General features: G+C 37.2%; 1 non-coding gene across 1 annotated transcript; it reads right to left on the minus strand.

Annotated features, from left to right (window-relative positions):
- Positions 1-22,667: 22,667 nt before the first annotated feature.
- On the minus strand, positions 22,668-22,772 carry LOC117801663. Its single transcript, XR_004624411.1, has one exon. It is a non-coding gene; the product is annotated as a U6 spliceosomal RNA (small nuclear RNA).
- Between the last annotated feature and the right edge of the window lie 464 nt (positions 22,773-23,236).

Raw genomic sequence — 23,236 nt, forward strand, 5'->3', positions numbered from 1 at the left:
TCGTCATCTATAAACATTGAGCCTGGTTAGAGTGGTTCAGTTTCAGACTCATTGACAGATCTTCATTTTACTTTTAAAATCTTGGGTGTATTAGGGAAAGGATTTCTACATTTTTTGCTCTATTTTAAAATGTCACTATGTGTAGCTCATGCATACATCTATATCTTTGTCTTGTATTTTGTAAAGCATCTCCAGGTTTTGATCTGATAACCATTGTGCTTTTCAAATCAGATTTGGTTTGAGATTGAATTAGATGACAACGAAGTGGTTTGTTTTATCACATTGTATCAGGAACATAGAGTGTGGAAGCTTTGCCCCTATTCTTCTTTCTGCTCCCGGGATCTGTGCTCCCTGAGTTTAGTGGGGACCGTGAGCAAAGAGGTCTTCAGTCCTCATTTGGGTTAAGACACACACTATTCCCATGAAAGAAAGCTCAAAACATTCCTTTGAGAAGAAGCATTGTGTTTGTGTTGCTTCGAACTTGAACCTATTCTAGGGCTATGCCTATCTCCTTTGGGCGGGTAAGAGAAGCCAGTTAGGAAATGGAGAAGTAACAATGATCCAGACCTTGTAGGAACTGAGGCGGGGTCTCTGATCGATAATGCCATCTATCAGAGTAGAGAGGGGAAAGAAAATGAAGGCTTAGTAGCACATTGAGAAATTTTGGAGGATGAAAAAGATGTATGACTATTTCCCTAGAATAGTTACTTCTCTTTTTAATGCCTTTAATCAAATTTCTCTAGTTTTTACTGCTTATCCTTTGCTATCTAGAAGGTTTATACCTTATGTCTGTGAATTGATTTTTGTGAGGCAGCATCTATTTATATTTGTGTTTTAGTGCCTAAGTTCAGTGCCTGCTATTTCCTGAACTTTGTAATAACTTTCTGTGTATGAGAACTTTTTGACTAGTTACAAGTAAGTACTCTCTGAGTTACTGTGGGAGTTTGTTCATACCGTGCCCCTCAGTCCTTGAATTCTGAACAGACTAAAACAACTTAAGTGTTCACAATTCTTTGTTTCCTCAACTCAGGCTTCTCAAGATGCTTTAAAATCATTCTTTACAAGCATGAAACTTCTCTGACCATCATTTTCCTTTTGTAAGATTTATAATTTTCTTTGAATCTTTTTTCTTTTTTTTTTATTTTTAGAGGTGATTTAACATGTAAGATAACTTGTAAGTATCAGGCCAACTCATTTGTCTTGTTTCAGTTTAGAGAAATGCTAGCACCAAGTTCTCTTGCTGCCAAAGCATAGATTTCATGCTGTTCATAGTCGTTTCTACCAAGGGGACAATATGCACTCAATTGCCAACACTCCACTGGGACTCTGACAGAGGAATTTTATTATGCCTACTTTCAGTTGGCTGCAGTGAAACCCTTGCCAGAGGCATGGCAGTGGCTACTGCTCATGCCCCAGAATTGCTGTGTGGTCAGGTCAGGGCTTTTTTCTTAATACTCGCTGGGTCAGACTTTCTTGTGGGTTTGTGTGTGGGAGGCAAGGCAGACACTGTGTGTCAAGGACAGGACCTCTGCCTCTTGTGTAGGGAAATTACTGCCACATGAAGGTAGGGCAGGAAGCCAGAGGCTGTCCCAAAGCCTTCGCCTTCGGATAATTTGCCTCCTCTCCTGTGAGCAAGAGCACTTATGCTGGGGCTAGAGAATTGTGTTCCTGGAACATGAGCTCTCTACCGCCAGCCTCTCTTGCGAGTTGAAAGCCAAGCATCTTTGGATGTCACATTGTCATGTATTGTAACCAGATTGCCTAAAGGAATTCAACCATTGAAAAGGTCGCCTAACTTAGCTGTGTGTTTAAGGTTACAGACCTAAAGGAGTAAATGTTTCCATCAAATCTAATCGTCCTTTCTTGGGCACACAGAATCATTTCAGTAGGAACTGTAGCTAATACTACAAATTCAGTGTGAATAGTGTGTAAGTTCCTGTTCAAACTGAAAAACCCAGAAGTGGCTGTGGGTGTTCTTCAAAGGATGGTAAAAGTATAAATTTATGTCAAAAATACCCCATGCATGTTGTAAAGACTGACTAGATCAGAGATCTTTGATTCCACTTTCAAACTCACCAACTATTTATATGTGAAAATAATCACCTCTTTGGTTGAAAATCACAATTTTTAGTTTGGGAATTTGAGTCACCTGATGAGAGTGAAAAGAATCTCTTTAGAAAAGAAATCAGGCAGGGTGTCTGGGTGGCTCAGTTGGTTAAGCATCTGAGTCTTGCTTTTGGTTCAGGTTATGGTCTCAGGATCGTGGGATTGAGTGCATCAGACTCTGGCTCCAGGGGGAGTCGGCTTGAGATTCTCTCCCTCTCTCTCTCTGCCCCACCCCCCACTAGTTCTCTCTCTCTTTTCTCTCTCTTTCAAATAAATAAATCTTAAAAAAAAAAAAAGAAAAGAAATCAGGCAGTTCTCATTGTCTTTGTGACCAAAGCTTCCATCCTTAGGTGATTTGATTTTAAAAAGATAAAGGAGCTGCAATAATCAGAAAGACTGCGTTACTAGAAGCATCTTGAAATTAAGAGGGAGCCATGTAGAGGATTTCTGCTGCTAGTCGAGAATAATTTCCTCTGCCTTTGCATTATTCATCTCATGTAAATTTTGATAAAGTTCATCACTGTGATTATTATTTCATTTACCACATTTTATATGTTTATAGCACAATTTCCACAGTAGGATCTTTTTTCTTTCCAGATTAACATAAATGTGTGTATTCTGGATGGAAAAGGGAACCTTTTTAGAAGCGGGTACTTGACACACATCACCCTAGCTCACTGCATTCAGAACTTTCTGCAGTATGATCATCTCTACCATGAGGTCTTGAGGTGGGCTTTTTAGGCCATGATACTACGCACCATGTACGTATGCGCCTACAGCAGTTAATACCTACTGCAAACACCAGGTAGTATACAGATCATTTAATATGCTCACAACTACCCCGTGAGATGGGAATAGTAATCCTAAATTTTGTGACTGAGATTCTTGGATTCGTTGACTTCCTCAAACTCACACAATTGCTAGAATGGAAGGGCCAGGATTCTAAACCAGGATTGTCTGATAGGAGAATTCAAGTTCTTTTTACAGTCACATTCAATGCAGGAAATTCAGCCTCCTTGAAAAAAATCCTGGACTTAGAAGCAACCAAAATGAGGATATGCCTAGTTACAATGACTTTGTGTGACAGTATCCTGAAACTGCTGTGAGCCCCCTTGGAACTCTCCTGACTGGATTGGTTTTATAGATTCATTCAACTTCAGCATTGATAAGAGGCTTAAAGGTCATCCAGCCCAACTCCCAGGAGGCCATCTAGCCTGTGCTGGATACTATCTAGGTTCTCTTGAGGCAGGCAGTCCATTCTTTCTTGGAACAGCACAAACTCATAGGAAGTTCTTTATATTCAGCCAGAATAAGCTACAGAATAAGCCTAATCCATCTTCTGCATAACAGTCCTTAATAAGATATTTGAAGGGAATTCCAAATTCTCTCAATTTTTTTTTTCTAAGCAGTCCCAGCACTTTCAACTGCACTCTGTAGGGTATGTTGCATTTCTATTTTGACCCTATATTCTCTTCCCTGAGTACTGTGCAGTCTTATAAGGTAGCATTAAGAACTAAGCACCATGCATCAGGACTGACTTAACCAGTGCAGACTGGAGTAGGACTGCCATCTAGGAATTTTACATTTGCCAGGCACACAAAGTGTTGCAATTTAATTCTAACTGAGCCTCCTTCACACTATCCCCCCATCCCAAGAGATGTGGGCCTCAGTCTCCATCCAAACTCAAGAATTCTGAAATCTTGCCATAGTTTCAGGAAAGAACCCTTAAAGAAGAGAGTCAAAGTACACATGTTTGCTTCCAGGAAAAGAGGCAAGAAGATGGAGAGGCAATTTTTAGCGTAGTAGGTCTCTGTCAAGTACTCTGACTCTCTAAACTTACGCCTGAGTCTTAATGGGGATGAGGTGTGAAGTGACTGGTCAGAAGTAAATGAATAGAAATTGTATTTTTTCTAACGTCTAAGAGATACTAAGAGACAGAAGGCAGTGCTTTTTCTAACCGGCTGTGATTCCAGTGTAAGGGTCAGTGATTTTGCTCATGTGTTAGTTCTTGCAGTCCCCTGGGATGTAATTCACTGCAGCCAGAATGGATTCGCTATACACAGGAGTCATCCTTCTAACCTGCCATGTCCATAGGTATGTGAGGATCTAGGCTGAAGCTGAGAGAATTGTATCCTGCTGATTCATACTCAGAAGGTGGGCAATGTATTTTTGTGTCTTTTAGTGCACATGTGTGGGTATTATTGGCACACAATGAATTTTCTGTTCTTTTGTGAATATGTAAGATGATAAAGAATGACTTTCAAAAGTATAAATTGAACACACAAATAGTATATCGTGTTCCATTTCAATTAGTAGAATAGGTGTAATATTTGTATGAAATATAATCAGATACTCATTTATTACATTTAGTTTAGATACTCCTAACAGACAGCTATATGATATTCAGCACTCTCTGGATCAGATTTGAATTAATGACCTAGTTTGTAAACCCCCTGTTCCATGTTCATCAAGCATATCATTGTATTTAAATTTCAAGTACACTTAAAGGTAAAACAAATCATATTTTCATTTTAAAGGATTGTTTTAATCTTACATGATAGCATGCATCTTTCAGCAATTTAAGAACAAATGGAAGAAAAAGTCTTAAAAGTAAACTGCTTTAAGGCATCTGAATTTGACATGTAAACATTTTCTCACCTACTTATGTGTGTGTGTGTATGTGTGTGTGTGTGTAAACTTGATCCCTTCAAAGCTGTGTTCAGAGATGAGATAGGATAGGAAGGCATACAAGCACTTGTTTCGCATTGACAAATTTCAAGAGGCATTTTATGTGAGGGTGAAATAATCGGGCCCATTAAAAAAACTGATATGTTTCTATCCTGAAAAAAGCCTGCAATGTTTCAATATCTGGACTTGCCAAAAATGCCCATATTTCCCACCTTCTCAACGTAAATCAAACTCTTATATTCAGTGCACAAGTACCCATGCACAGAAAGATTCTGAAAGAGAAAATTCTTGAAAGACACAGAACAAAGAAAGCGAAGAGGAGTCCTTTAACTGTAAAGCTGTAATTTATTAAGTGTCTTTAGAATTCATGTAAGGGGCCTCTGTCTTTTTGTTCTTCTCTTGTAGGTCTCTAAGTCCACTGATGACAGGAAAATCTTCAGTGGTTCCAGAGACAAGGTGCTGGAAATCCTGCACATTTATCTTCTAGAAGGAAGTGAGCTGATTAGGATAGTGGTCCCTTCAGAAAGAACCTCCCCCAAAACTTTAAAGGACTCCAGATTAAGCCATGTCCATTTCTGGGACCCTAAAATGGCTCATGAAAGTCAGGGACCACTTGCTTAATATTAGGTGATTTCAAACGCTTTAAGATTCTAAGGGGAGAGTGAAGGTGGGGAAAGTGATGGTTAATAAATTGTAAGAACCTACAAAATAACAGGGCATCCCCTTAATTCCAAGCATCATGATCTACCTCACATTGTATCTTTCAATTAAAAAAGGGAAAATGTGTCTTATTTAAAAACAAATTTTTTCTCTATTAATATTCAGTACTTAATATATGAGTACAGATCCATCATTCATTAGATCTAGGTAGATCACAACCTAATTACAAATTCAAAAACGTAAGTCAGATCAACTCAATTGCTCAAGGCCATGTATTTGCCAGCTAAGATTGTGCACTGAACATTTCCTGTCCTTGGACTGGTGTACTAGGCAATGCTGCTTTTCTGTAAGAATTTGTTCATATGTTGGATTTAACACAATTTTGCTTATCAGCTGAAAATGTTTAACCTATACCCACTCATGTAATATAAAGTATAAACTTAAGTCAATGATCTAGAAAATACAGGGCAAAGTAGTTTTAATCATTTGGATCTTCCTAAAGATTCTGATTTCTTTTTAACCTGAAAAAATAGTAATTACTCAATAGCCTTAGCTCTAAAATATATCTGACAGGTTATTTTATTTGTTTGGTTTTCAGAAATCATATCCATGCTTCCTACCCTCTGTAGTTTTTAGCAAAATGAATCAAAGCCACTCTGTACCCAAAGATAACACCAGTGTTGTCTTTTTTTTTTTCTTTTTAAACATTACCGGGCTTTACCTCAAGTGCTATGCAGTAAATTTACAGGGAAAGAAAAATTATATTAAATTATACCTGAGAGGAGCTGATTTTTTCTACATAGCAAACAAAAAATTCCTTCATGAAAGGCTATAAAACCCATATTATTTACCAGAGAGACCTTTCCTGTCTCCCAGGTAAACACTTACAGTGTGTAGACTTGTGTAAATACATATTTAGGAGTGGCTAAATATGGCGAGGTATTTTTAAAGCCGTATTTACAAAGCTGAATACATATATTGGCATTTTGGTATGTGTAAGTTGTGTATGCTGCTCGGCTGTCTATTCAAAATTCTAGTAGGACTCTGGGAGATATACCTTGGATATAGGGACTGAATTTCAAAACATTCATTTTTAATCAAAATTACTAAGGACAGGTCCTTAAATCATTTCAAAAGGGTGAAAATTTTCAACTAATGGAGTTCAGGTCTTTCTTGCCAGTTTGACTTGAGGAAAATTGTTTCAGAAATGCAGGAATCATTCACGGAAGCAAGTCTCCCTTTCTGAACATCTTTGTGCATAAAATAACTATGATTTCACGTTCGGCTCAGAATATTACCAAATACTTAAAGATAGAATCCATATGATGGAAGGGTCAACCGTGAAATTTTAGTTAAGGGGGAAAATGTCATTATTTTAAAAATACTTTAAACACATTATTTTTAAAATACTTTAAAACACACAAAAATGTAAGTGATAAAATCTGCTTGTTGCTAATTCAATAGCAGGAAGCTTCCTATGATAATGCAGTGAAACTCTGTCTAGAGGATTCCCGATGTCCATGTTCCTTCTTTGTTTCCTATTGTCTGTGAGGAAGAGAGTGTGATAGTAACAGAAGTTGTAGGTACACGAAAGAGTGCTATCTGCTTCTGCTGTCTGTAGCAACTCAAAATGAATGAGGATCCCATTTGTGTAAAAGCCTTTTTTAAGACAGACAAGTTGAGAGTCTATATAACTCCAGAGCTTGGGCTATCTCAGGGGCCTTTGGCTAAGGAGTCTAAACAATGCTTCTGTTTCATTTCTAATGCAGCACACAGCTATTTCTAAATGCTCTCAATATCCTGCAATGGAATAATTGAAAATCTTATTATGGTAAACCGTATGGGGACAAAGATTATTCAATCAGTGAAATGATTTCTCCAATAAAACTTGCACTAAGCTGAGTTTAACTTTACAAAAATATACATCGTACGCACACATTTTTCCCAAGGTACCAACGCCACAGATTTTGGTTAAACTTGCTGGGTTCTAAAATTTTAAATTTAGAAGGAAAGAAAGAACGAGAAAGAGAGAAAAAGAAAGAGAAAGAAAGAAAATTTATTTAAAAATATAATGACAGTACTATAAGGCCTCTGGAATGTAGAAGCTTCTAATATATGTGCTGACACAATTGTAGCGTTAACTGTGAATGGGTGTGCTCTGTACATACTACTTATATGCCAGTATTTTAGACTTGGAAAACAAACTTTTCTGGCAAAAGACAATCCTTGTTTCAGAATTTTAAAAAATATACGAGCAGGCACCAACACCTTTGCATTACAATTTTTATTACGTTTATCCCATCCTTAAAGTTACTCTGTGGCTAAGTATCTCATTTCCATGTAAACTTCCATTAGGAACACAAATTGCTGACACCATATCTACTGACAGAAATGCCACAACATAAATTACACCAAGAAAATGCTGCTTTGGGTGGGGGGCATGGCAGGGGGAACTAAGCCAGATAAAAAGCCACTGTGCTACTGCCCAGCCTGCAACCCTGTCCCGCTGACCACTGATAAAATTTATCACAGGGCCACATACGGCAAGACAGCTTAAAGAAGAGACGTCCGTGGTAAAACATGTAACAGCAAAACAGCTAATGGAGCATTATTACTTTATTGGAAAGCAGTATCTCTGGATACTTCACTTTTCTAGCTTTAGCAAGTGTATGAATTGTTCTTCTATATGCAGAAAAGCTGATATGAAAAAAAAAGGTTATTAGAACACTGAATGATGGCATTAGGCCTTTCCAGGGCTCACCAGTTCACCACTCTGCCCAGTACACTTAACCAGCAAAGGGGCGAAGGAATTCCAACAAAGTTAAAAACCAAGCTGAATCTTCATTTTTTCTTTTTTGAAGATTTTATTTATTTGAGATAGCGAGCACAAGCAGGGGGAGGGGTAGAGTGAGAAGCCGACTCCCCGCTGAGCAAGGAGCTGGCTGTGGGCTCAATCCAGGGATCAGGGATCTGGGATCACGACCTCAGCCAAAGGCAGACGCTTAACCCACTGAGCCACCCAGGCGCCCCTGAATCTTCATCCTTAAAGGAATGCTGAGATCTATAATGCTAATGGTCTCCCTGTAAAGAAACAGTCTTATAAATTCCTGGCTAATCATCGTTGTCATAATTCAGTCCTGGTGTTAGTAGGAAATAGAAATACCCAAATTCTAGTAAAAGGAGCCTCATTTACCAAGATATTTAGAAACTTTGTCATTGGATGGGGCTTATTCTTTTGGGGTTTAAAAGAATAAGATTGGCATGCAGTGGACATTCACAATTGGATGGCTAGAATGGTTGCAACGCAAAACGCTTAGGTGGCGTGGTGCTTTAAATGCCGGCGAAGTCCGCGTTTCAAAGAAGCGAAGGAGACCGATTGTATCCTTTGCTGCTGGAAGGAGGGAGAGTGACGTCACCAAGATGGCGACACAAATGGTCTCTGACTTCGGGCCTCCTCACGAGAAGAACAGCTAACAACTATTTATGAACAAGGCACCACTGAGAGGAATCCTCGAAGTTGGCGGTGGGGCTGAAACACTCTCTGCACCGCAGAGACCCAAACGTACTGCATTAGAAAGTAAGAGAAGCGGCTACCCACTGATCGCAGCGCTCCTCCGCAGGTGGGTGTGGCGCCACGCTGAGAGGTCTCACCTGAGCCCCCGGTAGGAAAACGACCAGCATAGCAGAGGATTTTGTTGTTATCATCTGTTACTCATAAGCTATGTCTAAAAACATATGTAATTGGACATGCAAGGAGCCACTGTATTTTGCCCCTCCTACACAACACGCGCCTCCACCTCTGGGCTTTGGCCATTCCTACATGTTCTTTGAAGAGGTCAGGGATTTTGGATAGACTGCCTTCAATTAATGTAAGAGAAGCTACATTGCTACCTTATGGGGTCATGCTATGCTAAATCTGATAATAACTGCAAAGCACATTGGTAAGAGCAAAGTTTTCATCTTTTACGGTCAATCTCAAGTAGGGAATCTCACATCAGTCTTTTTAATTTTTTGTCAATTGTTAATGCCATGTTTATATAACCCCTTTAGGTAAGCTGCTTATGTATCTAGCCTCTACAGTTCTTGGGTTAATATTTCATGTTTACTACCTGCAGTTTAAAGCAGTACTTTATTTTTCCTAAATACATCTCATTCAAGCTGTAAGAGAAATTATTTTAATATCTAAATCACCAGGATTTGGTGACTAATAGCTACTGTTTATTGGATGCCTAATACATGGTAGGCACTGTTTAGGGGCTTTCTCTGTATTATCTCATTTATCCTTAAAAAACTCTAAGAAAATAATTATTACTTTCTTCATTTTATGAAAATGGAGTTTGAGGTTTAGAGAAGTTGGTACTTTATTCCAGTTCACATAGCTGGTAAATTGAGTCACTGGAATATAGTGTTTTGGGTGTTATGTGTAGATGATAGAATTTTTTTTTTTTAAGATTACAAACTTATGGGCAGCATAAAACAGGCTATTTTACTTTGTCTTTCATGGGCACAGTAAATAACATATAGTATTATGCATAAGAGTGTGAAGGTATGGGCTATTTGTTGTCTTTTACTGTTAACAGAGGGACATCCAGAAAGTCCCTTAACCTCTTTGGACCTCAGGTGGTCAAATATGAAAAATAATCCTTTAGCAGTATGAAGACAGAGGGATGGATCATTTGGTTTCTATAGATTCTTTCTGGGTTTTAAGATGCTTCTGACAAAATGGCAAAGAATAATAGTCATATCTGTCAGGATACAGAGCCAACCCACCCTAAATCTACCTGTCTCCGACATTGGTCTTGCTACTGTAGTCAACCATATAATGTAGTTGGTTGAAAAAACAGGTGCTTTGTATAAATTGACAAAGTAAGTTAGAAGAACACCCATTGTGATAGCATTAGCATCAGCTGATTCTGTAGTCTTACTCAATGTGCTCACCAAGTGTCTTTAAGAGTCTCTGTTTAGAAAATGGAAAAAGAAATTGATGATGGAACATTTTAGCTTCTGTGAGTCAAAATGGGTTATTAATTGTCTTTAATGAGTGAGGAATGTAGACTTCAAGGTACCTGATTTCTGGTTGCATATATCGTTTCTGGAAAAAAAAAAAGAGACTTCATGCCAACTTTTATTGCAAAAACTAAAGCTAATTTAGGATATTGAAGAAAGGTTCTGATAGATAAGATTGATGGTTATTACTGAGAAAGCGAAAAGGAGATTGCTCCTTCACTAGCATAAGAGGGAGATGAGACTAGGAGGCAAGAAAGCTAGATAGCAATTCCCCATTTATCAAGACTAACAAGGAAGTTTTTTCCCAATTCTCTTGTTTATTGTGTTCTTTTATACTCCTTGGTAACTTGGCTTGAGACCCAGGACTTCAGTCTTTTATCAGCCAGAAAAGAAAGGAAATTGGGAATAGAATGGAAACAAGTATGTTCAGTGAGAATTCCTGATTCTAGAATGAAAATGGCCTGGGAGGTCGTTTTTATCTGGTCCTAGTAATAACCCTTGGAATAAAGGAAGGGCAGTACGAGTGGATTTTCTGTGTTGTGGATAGTGAAAGGTCATATAAGGCAGATATCTACTGGGTCATTATGTTTGTATCTAATGGTAATTGTCTGAATCAAGGGATTTATGTACAGATCCCACTGGATCACATAACCACAGTGACAGTTAGGAATATTTTACATTTAAGAGGGGACAGGTTAAGACAAATAGGAAGGAGGGGAGAAGTGGTTAAAAATAAAGAAGAAAGTACAAAAAACATTTAGTAGTAGAAAAATAAAAAGCGATCACAGAGGCATTTTCTAGTTATTATGTTAGCACTTTTCTGTTACTTCATGGCTTTCTTTCTTTCTTTAGACCAAATCTTGTGAGTATCCCAGTTACACTACACTCTTGAAATAGAGAGCAGGAAAGTCTCCTTTTCTCCCAGCCTTCCTCCCACACTTTTAATATTCTGTGAATTTGACCCATTTATCACCTGGAAGGTATGGTTTCTTATTGGGAAACTTACATGATCTTATGTAAGCAAACCACAGTCAGTGCAGGGGAGCCCTCACATCATCAGTCTCACTCTTCCTTTAATTTAGGAAGGATAACCTTTGAAAATCAGGTGTCTAATGCTAAAATAAGGCCTGTGGCCAAGCACAGGGCTACAACTCCTAAGGTGTCTCTTGTCAGCGGAGGAGGGCACTGTAACCTGTTTCTGAGGTGACAGGATAGACTTCATGTTTAGTAGAACAGTGAGGTTTTGGAGGAGTGCCTCAGGAATCTCAAGGCTGTCCTAGGGAAAGTGTAACCTCATTTTGACATGGCTGATGTAACATATTAGAATATTGGAAACAAACTTATTTTGTTCCAAAATTTTGGCTCATCTAAGTAGTAGTATGCCTTTTGTGGTTAAAAACAAGTCATTGTCTGGGGCGCCTGGGTGGCACAGCGGTTAGGCGTCTGCCTTCGGCTCAGGGCGTGATCCCGGTGTTATGGGATCGAGCCCCACGTCAGGCTCCTCCGCTGCGAGCCTGCTTCTTCCTCTCCCACTCCCCCTGCTTGTGTTCCCTTTCTCGCTGGCTGTCTCTATCTCTGTCTAGTAAATAAATAAAATCTTTAAAAAAAAAAAAAAACAAAAAAACAAGTCATTGTCTTTCCCAATTTCAAGTTAGTTATGTTCAGCATCCCTTCAATTCTTTGTATGGTGGGGGGGATAATAGAGTGTCTTCGGCTAGTCAACCTGGCAATAAAGTTCATGGGACTGTCACTGGGAAATTCAATTATGAAAAATAGGCAGCTTTGGCCAAAGAAAAATCCTGAGGCAACTGTACACACTATTGATTTTCTTTTCTGGATATGAATTTTTTTTTTTAAATGAAGAGACACAAAAGAGACTACCAAATTGAATATTGTAATTGAATGATGGTTTCCTAAACTTTCCAAAAACTGCTGGCCTATCACAATTTTAATAATTTTACTTAAGTATCTTTTTTTCACCTTTTTTTTAAACTCCAGAGATTACGCTGTTTCTAAATCTGGTTTAAAAAGAGATTTTCTAATTATAATTATGCTCTCAGTCATACCATGTTAAAACTTACTTGTACTAGAGTAGTAAATCCTGCAAATAGCAAATACTTTAATGTGGTTTCTCATCCAACAATGGTTTATAATAAGATACTAGCAGATGATGAATGTGGCTATGCAATATTCCCCAAATATTTGGAAATGAAAATTATGGAGAAATTTCTTCTCCCACACGAATGAGTGGTATTTCACCCATACTAAGAAATTTCAACTTTGTGACAATTTATCATTTAACTAATTTTCTACAGTGGCGCAAATTGACCAAATGGATCCTGGTTTCCTTAAGATGTTTCTGGAAGGACAGCACTCTAAACAGACAATGCATACACGTAATAGGTACCTCATAAAGACATACTAACAATTAAAACTCATCGTTCAAGATTCCAGTTATTTTGGTGGATCCATTGGGAGAACTTTCTTGGAATGATTCTTGGAGTAGCTCCAGGCAAGGGTTACATTTGTTTTAGGTTTAAGTAGCAACAATAGTGTACTGTTTTCAAAACTCATGGAGATGGTACATTGGAAAAAAATTTTTTTCATGTTGTTATCACTGCCATTTGAACACATTGGATTTTTTAAAGCATTTCTCCATAAGCCATTTGTTATCTTGAGAGTCAGTCTGCAATTTGGGTAGTATTCACCACATAGCTTGAACCTGATAAGCAGAGACAATCTGCCCAGACAAAACTATCTTTGAAAATCAGTGATATTGCTAGAAAGAATTATCTGCACTCCTAATCTGTATTCTTTCACCTCCCACTCAAGTCCTCAACCAATTTCAATTTCTAGCTCTACCACTTACTAGCTGTTTAACCTTGGAAAAATTGTCTCTTCTTTGTGTCTCCATTTTCTCATCTTGATAAAAGCATACTAACAGTACCTACTGGATGATATTGTTATGATCACTGAATGAGTGTGTGTAAAGCCATGCATATGTGTATATTATGTATATACAGACATGTATTTTTATATATGCTAATAGTCTATCTTCTTTGTCACCAAACAGCCTCTATAAGGAGAATAGACACCTCTTAAATCCTTGCCTTGCTTGACTTCTCTCCTTCTCTCTTTTTTTTTTCTCTTTGCCTTGCTTGACTTCTCAACCATATTGGACACTGTTGAGCACTCCCTTTCTCTTCCCAGTCTTCTTATTTCCATCAAGTTTTCTCTGCCATCTCTTCTACAGTAGTTTTTGAGTGTGCCTTTCTTTTCATTCTCTAAATGTTAGGCTTTGTCAGGGCTCAGCCTTTGTCTTGTTGTTCTCTTGGCCAATCTTACTTGGTTTTAAGATTTGAATTATTACAGAAACTTTAAGCTGATTACTTCCAAATTTCTGTTTCTAGCCTAGACCCCAATACTGAGCATCAGACTTCTATATCCACCTGCCTACTAGGCATCCCCTATGAACTTCACATTCAACATGTTGAAAATTGGACTTGTCATCTTCCCTGTCTCATGTTCCCCCCGCCCCCACACCCTCCAACCCATTAAATGGTGCCATCCTTTACCCAGCTGCTCATTAAACCCGAGGGCTATGTTTGTTTCTTTCATTCTTCCACTGGCTAACTACATACGATATTAGGTCTTATATATTTTTCATCTTTAATATTTCCTTAATCTTTCTTTATCTCAACTGTCCATCCTCTGATTGGCCTCTTGCCTGACCTACTACAACGCTGTTACAATTGGTCTCCTTACCTCTTGTCTTGTCTTCAATTCTCTACATAGAAGATAGCAGATGATTCTACAAAAGAAACCTAATTATGTTCTTCTTCAGCTTGGAAATACTGCTTCCTTGACATGCTGTATAAGGCCCCTGTGTGAACTGGCCTTTGCTTATCTCTCCAATTTTCACACCTCCATAGAATCCATGTCTTTCTACCTCTGGCATTTTGTACATGCTGTTTCTCCTGCCTGAAACACTTCTCTGATTTCCCCACCCTTCTCTGTCTTAAGTTGATAATTATACTTTAGGTTTTAGCTTAGATTTTATTTCTTCTAGGAAACAAAACATTGATTCCTCCAAATAATTTCTCTTAACATTTCTCATAACCCCTTTACTTTTTTTTTATTTTTATTTTTATAACATGTATTATGTTGTTTTGCAGTTGTCTATTTACCTCTCTGTCCCTATTGGACTTAAATTCCAACAGGGCAAGGATCATGTCCATATTTTTTTCTTTTTTTTTTAAAAGACTTATTTGTTTATTTGAGAGAGCGTGAGAGAACAGAGGTGAGGAGCAGAGGGAGAGGGAGAGAGAGTCCCAATTCTACTCCACCCCGAGCTTGGAGCCTGACATGGGGCTCGATCCCATGACCCTGAGATCATGACTTGAGCTGAAACCAAGAGTTGGACGATTAGCTGACTGCCATCCAGGCACCCCTCATGTCCATATTTTTCAAGGTTATGTCCTTAACATGTAGCTTAATGTTGGTCATTTAGAATGTAAAGGATAAAAATATGTAAGTATATGTATAATAAGCTGTGACTTTCAAACAAAAATAGTGAGAAATGGGTCAAAGCTCATTTTTGCTTTTTTTAAAAGAAGAGAAAATAGAGAATTTCATTAGAGCTTCGTACAAATAAACAAAGAGTAAATCAGGAGTTAGATTTTAAGGCACAGAGTTTTGTGACCTTGGGGTGATGGCCCATTTGCTGCCATTACAACATAATTTAATCTGGTGTCAGTCTCAGCACAAACATCTAGGCATTGGTTAAGCAATCCAAGTCTTGTCTGGCCGTAGTCATACATGTTGTATTCTATTCAGCCCATTTATGTTAGTAAGCATAGGTCTAAAGCCTTTACATCATAGTTTGATGGGAGAATTTTTCTCAGTTCTCTGTGACTTTTTTTCATAATATTATTTTTTTCATTGTGTGTCCTAATTTTTTTTCAGCCTATGTTTTTAAAATGATTATTCATCCTTTTTTCTACCTTCACAAGGTCAAAACTCATTTATTTGATAAACTCTGAGTTTATAATCTTTCATTTTCATTTAGACCAAGAGTTCTCAGATGACATAGCTTTGAAGTTCTAGTAGTATTAGTCTGTCTGGTTGGTTTATTATTTTCGTTGGTCTTATTCTCAAAACCCTCCCCCAATTTCTAACTACCAAAAAATATAGAACAGCATCTTCACTCCGGTATTTTAAAAGATACTTAATTCAGAGACTCCTTAACTGAGCTATTTATCTTCCCCTTCTATTGAACTAAGTTATTAAAGAAGACACACCATTTTTAACAGATTAAATATTTTCAAGAGAAAATGTTGCAACTTAAAAAAATGTTGCAAATTAAGTTTTTCCCCATTTGTACAGATGGTTTCACCCTCAAACTTTTTCATTTACTTTTTTAAAAAACCTTTTCACTTACTTTCAAAGGCTTTTTTTTTTTTTTTTTTTTTTTGTNTTTTTTGCCTAGTAGTTTTAATGGGAAATAAAGGATTTGGTCGGTTCTGGACGTATTCCATAATTTAAGAAGAAATATTAAGGTTGTGGACATAAAGCTTATATATAATCCCTGATACATACACATATATATGTATATATACACATACTCTGTATTTACTATTTGAGAGAGAGAGAGGGCGCGAGTGCTCGCACAAGGCAGGGAAGAGGCATAGGCAGAGGGAGCAGACTCCCCACTGAGCAGTGAGTCCAATGTGGGGCTTGATCCCAGGATTCTGGGATCATGACCTGGGCCAAAGGCAGACGGTTAACGATCTGAATCATCCAGGCACCCCTGTATTTACTGTTCTTCTCTATACTATATTTATGGTATATAGTATACATACATAATGAATATTTATACTCATGGTGCAAACTATAAATAGTATAAATAGTATAAATGCACATATATATAGCATAGTACCCCAGATTTATAAATACTTCCTGATGAATCAATATTCTTAATTAGTGTCGTTCCTTTAGGAAAATTGGCAATAAAATCTGCAAAAGAATATTAATTATAATTTATATTATGTTTTAGAGAACACCAAGCTGCTAAGTTCAGTACAGTAAAGAATTTTCAGCTTAATGTATATTAAAATTTCCTTCCAATAAAGGAAAACATACAATGACATTGAATTATAAGCCTCCATCTCTATCCTCTATCATGCTGCCCAAATACTGTTCTTAAGTCACACAGTATTATTTGACATTTCTTGGATATATTATATATGTTTGTAGCTCAGTAGCTTGTAAATGAGGGTTTTGTTGCCTGGTAAACTCCTACTCATACTCTAAGATTTTCCTTCAATGTCCCTTAACCTGTGAAGTGATACCTTTGGCTCCCATAATTCTTTGCACATATCTGTATTATTTTCTTACCACGACGTGCCACTTTCCTAGTTTGCTTTTCTATATTATTTTCTACCACATTGTGTTGCTTCCCTAGTTTGCTTTTCTGTCTTTCCCACGAGGGCCAATGTACTGTTAGGCATTATAGGCAGAGAACCTGGGTAAAAATGTCTGGGACTCTGGAAAAGAACATATATTGGCTATAATTTATGAAAAATTCATGACTATTAAAATGCACATAAAAATAATCTCAAGCAACTGTAACACAACTCATATGTAGTTATGTGATTATATTAAATGTGAGATGTGAGTGCATTTTAATGTTTTATTTCAGGTTAGGTGGATTTAGAAAACTCTGAATGATTAGAGCCTGAGAAGGTCTTAAGTTGGCCCTGTTGTCCCCACTTACATTTGGGGAGAAAGAATTGTGTTTTACTCACTTTTATGATTCCAAAGACCAGTGGCAGTGACTGGTATATGGCATATACCTAAATACCGGTGATAAAATTCCTGAAAATTATAAGCATCTAAGTATCACCTGGTTGAATGAAAGTCTGTATTAAATTAATATCGCCCAAGAGGCAGTGTATCATAGTGATTAAGAGCATGGCATTGAAGTTCCCCAAACCTGGATTTGAACTGTGGTTCCATCACTTACTGCAGGAGTGGTTTAGGGTGAGTTCTATATCTCTCTAAACATAAATTCTCTCCTCCATCAGGGGGGATAATAGTAGTAACTATCTCTATGGATTTTCACAAGGATTAAATGAGATGATATAAACTGAACAGTTAGCATGGTGCACGGCATCAGAAAAAGTTCTGATAAAAATTGAATTATTACTATAGGATAAGCAAAAGTAGCTTTAACACAAACGACTACATCTATCATATTTAAATCTTTAGCTTTCACTCTTCTTAGCTAAATTTCAGTAGACATAAAAGAGGTCACAATGAACAATTTTCTCTAAATTCTCAATTCTTACAAGCAACAGATTGTAAAAAATGCTGGAAAAAGTCAGATTTTGAGGCTCTATGTAAATTAAAAAAAAAGGGATGGTGATAAAAGCTTTCTTATTCTCAAGATAACATGCATGAAAACAATTTGTGATTCAGGATAGCAATACGGGTATGTCTTTAAGCCAACTAACTCTTTGCGACACATTGTCCTTGCTTTCTAAAGTAGGCCTCATCTCACTTTTAATGTGTGAAAGGAGAGATTATTCAACACAGTGGTAGACACATTTTTGTTCTCAAGAACACTGCGATATCATTAATCTTCTGGCACGCCTGCAAAGGCGGGTTATGTGAATGCTAGTCTTTTGCAAGGCTATAAATAAAGTTTAAAGAGAGAAAGAGACGGAAAGAAAAGATATTTTCCTGAAGCTTCTATTGCCACAGTACGGACCACATTAAGGGTGCAATAACTTACCAGTAATAACACTTTTAAAATCCTCTTTATGGGTTTCAACATCTGTCTAGAAAAATCCAGCCTAAAAATAGAATCTGATCTTGTAACACAGCTTTCTCAAATTGGACTATCCTAAACACTCTCTTCATTGAATAGTCACATATGACTATTTTAGAGCCATATTTCTGGGAATAGCAATGCTTTATCATGTGTATCACATGCTTAGCACTCCAGAAGATACGTTCATGTATTAGGGTGTGTGTGTGTGTGTGTGTGTGTGTGTGTGTGTGTGTGTGAAGTGGTTCCTCATGGATGGAAAAGCTTCAGTAAAAATATTTTTTTTTCCTTTTTTGCTTTTGAAATGTAAAGCAAAGAAAAAGGACATGCAAAGTATCCCTCATTTTTTTATGTTAGGAATTTCATTCTATTTCTAGTTTAATAGACCCAAAGTTCATAATTATCCACGTTTAAAGGTTGAGTCATATTTGTTTTTATTTGAAAGTACTGTCAGAAATAATGCTTGCATGCTAAATGCTGTTAGAGCATGCTTATGGATTATTATTACACATAATGTGGACTTAATTTTCCCATCAAATTGGAATAGCTGGTAGCAGTTTTTGGTCCTAGCAGAAACCATCCTTCTCATAGTCCTTCAGTGGCAAAACTCCTGCTGACTTCATGGGAAGATCAGGTACAAAGCAATTAACACGCCACAGATTGTTGTTTGAGCTGTTTTTAATTCTAACCCATAGATCCAAAAAATAAAAAATAAAAATAAAATTTAAAAAACCCCAACTGGCTTGTACTCTAGTTATGTCTTACCCTACATCCTTGGAAGATTTTTTCCATAATGTTTTGGAACTTGGGACTTCCAAACAGTTTGTATGTGACAAACCAAAGACTCTACAATCAGAAGTTTTTTGCTATTCAGTTTGCAGGGTATATGTGTTGCTAATTAAGAACGAACGTCTTTGGCAGTTTTTCAGGTTGAATAAAACTTTACATTTGGGGCGGTCAGCGGGCACTGCACGCATATAGCTGGGCTTCTCATAGCTTTTTGCGATGCCCTCTGAATTTTCGAGGCCTCATCTGGGGGCTCGTGATGAGAGTCACTTCTCTACTGATCTCTGCATGTGGCTCCTCTCTCAAACAGCCCACATCTGGGGAGCTCATTACATTCTGTAACAGATTAGTATGGAACAGGCAGTTTGAATTTTTCATCCAAGAAGTACAGAAGTGGAGTTTCTATGCCATTTACTGAAGGAGCTAGAAAACAGACCTGGATCTTCTCTTTGAGACAGAAAGTAGAATCCTTAGGAGCCAGCATGGCCTTTGGAAGTCTAATCTTGACCATCATGAAGACAATGATGTTAGTTAACTGTCTATAATAGGGTGTCAAAACTCTCTGCAAATGTGAATTTAGGGAGTATATTGAATCCCTAATTTGCAGAAGAAAATGAGAAGAAAGGGAAAATGAAGGGAATAGTAATGAACATTTGTGAAGTTCTGATTATACATGGTTAAATGCACAATTATTTTATTTATTACTTAAAATATTTTCATGAAGTATATGTTACTTTCCTTTTTGGCTGATAAGGAAAACACACTATTGAGACAGGTTAGGTAACTGATCTATGTCCTCACAATGACTAAGCAGTAGAGATAGGATTTGAATCCAAATTGTTCCAATTCTAAAGTTCACAGTTTTTACTCAACAAGGATCAACAGGATTGGCCCAGGATCAAATGGTGAATGCAGCAGATTTCATTTCCTTTGTCCCTCCCTTGCCCTTCAATAAACTTCCCTCCATTTTGGCAGTTCCTATTCCTAGCCACTGTCTCATTCTCATAGGTTTTGTTTTGCCCGTATCCTTTTCCAGTCCCAACATAGATGTTAATTGAAAATGATACTAGCTAATCACACTTCTTTAATAAGTGTTTGTGTTTTGGTAAAAACCCAATACACTAAAATGCCTTTAAGACAATGAAAAATGTGCTTCAGATACCATGATTGTTGGAGAATGTTGGGGGACATATGTGGGCTAAGGGACTATCTTATCAGAAGGTGGCTTGAAGCCTGGGGAAACTCAGTGTTTCCCCCTTAAATATTTTTATACACATAAAATCAGTCTAAAATGAACTCCAAGAACAAATGTGAAGGCAAAAGAAGTTATACTATAACTTAAGGGGAGAAATGTGCTCAGGATGGAGCAGAATAACTACCTTGGCTTGGTCATCAGGGTGTCCCATGAGATTCTGAACTAAATCTTTGTTTCTCCTCCCTCATTTCTACTTTATTGCATTCCACTGGAAAGACAGAGTGGCAAGAAAAAGCCTCAGAACAGTTACCTAGGATTACTTTTTTTCTCACTATCCTTGAATAGAGCTGCTTCCTACTCAAGAAGCTGGGATCTCTTGGCCCACAATAGGGTAGTTACAGGTCAGCTTGAGATGACATCTTCCTTGCTGGTGATGATTCAGAGCTCTTTCTTTTAAAACTAATATTTGCAGATATGGAATGTTAGGGAAGGGAATCTTAATGTAAACCTGGTTAGTTTTCAAGTGTGTAGAGAAAAAAATGTCAAGAAGGAATAAAATAACTTGAAAACATTCGTAGAACAGAGCAGAAAAAATTATTGTCCATATTCTCACTACTCTAATATACCAATTGGTATACTGCATAAACTTTCAAGTACTTTTTTCCCATGAATATTTATTAACATAATTGTAATCATAATTCATATTTTAGAAGTTTGCTTTCTTTCTCCTAATATTATGACATAGTTATTTTCTATGCTGCTAAGCATTCTTCATTAGTTATGCTGATTTTTTTTTTTTGCAGAGATGATGGCTCCATTTTTGAATGGCATAGATGATATTCTGTTGTATCATACATCTAAATGTATGAATTACCTCCTTGTAGGCATTGCGTAAATGCTAATATAGTCCAGCTACAGATTTTAGGTGTTACTTAGTTATATAGATGCTGCATTGTAGCTCTCAGGGGATTGTTAACATCATCACATTTTTAAGTGTATCACAATCCTGCCATTTAATTATACTTAAAAAGTGGTTTTATCAATATTAGTGTCTAGGAAAAACAAATATAATTGTCATAGAACAATTAGATAATCATTGAGTTTAGATATTTTTGAAGGTTGTGTAGATTCCTGCTGTACATATTTTCTGAGAATTTCTTTTATACTAAAGAATGTCATTGGGCTCTTTGCAGCTGTTGTGGCCTGGCTTTACCCCATTAGAGGCGATCTGTGGGAAGAGAAGGAGACAAATTGTGACACTGTCCCTTATCAAAGGACCACACAGTTGTTCGCCACTTTGACTCCATGATGGATAGTTATCTTGAGGTTTGACGGATGTAAGGCTGAAAGTTTAGAGGAAAACACTGCAGAAGCCCAGTAGCTTCTTGCTGTTGACACTTAACCTGATAACGTGGGGTTAATCAATCTTCTCTATTGTTTTTAGCTTCAATTTTCTTTTCTTCAAGCTTCATTTTTTCCCACCTCATCAGACTGGTCTGCAAAAACAAAAAAAGTCTAGAAGGAGAAAAGACAAAAGTAACTCTTTTCTACATTATTGATTTCATCAAATAATCTGTTGGCCTCAGTGCATGTATTGGAGACAGAAAAATACATATTTTATGTGCATAATGTGCATTTTTTTTTCAAAGTTTTAACTTGAATGGTTGGAGAAAGAAATTAGATCTTGGTGATCAAAAGGTGAGTAATAATCTTTATCTTAAAGAAAGATTTTGTCCTTAAAGTCTTTTGTTTTTTGAGAACAACACATAACTAGTGATTGATCATTTTACTTTTAAGGCGTGCCTGGCTGGCTCAGTCTGTGGAGCTTGCAACTCTTAATCTCAGCGTTGTAGGCTCAAGCCCCACATTGGGTGTAGAGATTACTTAAAAATAAAATCTTTAAAAAAAAAAAAAGAATAAGGCTTTCTGTGTTCCCTCAATATTCCCCTTAGTTTAGTGATAAGCAACTGTTAGATATTCCATTGAAATAATTACTTATTTCAGTATCTAAAAATGGGTGAATTTTTACTTGATTGCAAGAGGTTGATAAATTGTTAAAAGACCTGCTGGTTCTGCCAAGTCTGAATTCCTCAAGCAAAGAAGAATAGAGGGGAAAAATCCCTGTGCATTTCATGAAATTGTATTATCCCAATTAGTGCATGGGGTGAAAGAAAGAGTCAGAATTCTTTTTTTCAGCTTTATTGAGATGTAACTCACACATAATAAAATCACCAACTGTAAGACTGCAATTTGATGGGTTTTGACAAATGGATACAGTCATGTTACCACTACTACAATCATGATACAGAACATTTTTGTTACCACCCAAAAGTTCCACTGTGGTCCTTTGTAGTCAGTATCTTCGCCACATCCCCTAGTCCCTGGCACTCCCTGACATACACAGATTCCTTCACGAATGTGCATGTGCTCTGTGCAGGGGCCACACTGCTCTTCTCTATATTGTTCCTACTGTGGTATGTGTGCTGCCGAAGTGAGCACACATAAGTGAGTTTCAAAAGTAAGTTATGACTACATATTAGTTTGTAACCTTTTTACAGGATTCATTTATTAAATCTCTTAAGACTTTATTTCTAATAGTCAATTATAACTATGCTGTCAGCCCCTTTGGAAAAGAAAAGTCAGCAACTCCCCAGTATTGTGCCGTGCTTGGCATAACACTATGCTTGAGATCCTGTCCTTGTCTCACGTCCAACTCATACCTCTTTTGGAAGCACTGAGGTGTTAATTGAATAATTAACATTTTTTTGGTCATCTAGTATTTTGTTACCTTAAGAATACTTCTGTTGCTGAGCTTTTGAAACACAAAATTGATTGATTCTATGCCTCAGTTAACTGCTTCGTTATATTGTAACAATGAAGTCCTAAGTCTCTAACAGTTGTTGAAATATATTTTTAAGCGTGGAAGAGAAAAGCAAGGCAATTTAATTTACTCTTCTGGTTTG

This window comes from Ailuropoda melanoleuca, chromosome 3, assembly GCF_002007445.2.
Source record: "Ailuropoda melanoleuca isolate Jingjing chromosome 3, ASM200744v2, whole genome shotgun sequence".
In the NCBI taxonomy this organism is placed as follows: Eukaryota; Metazoa; Chordata; class Mammalia; order Carnivora; family Ursidae; genus Ailuropoda; species Ailuropoda melanoleuca.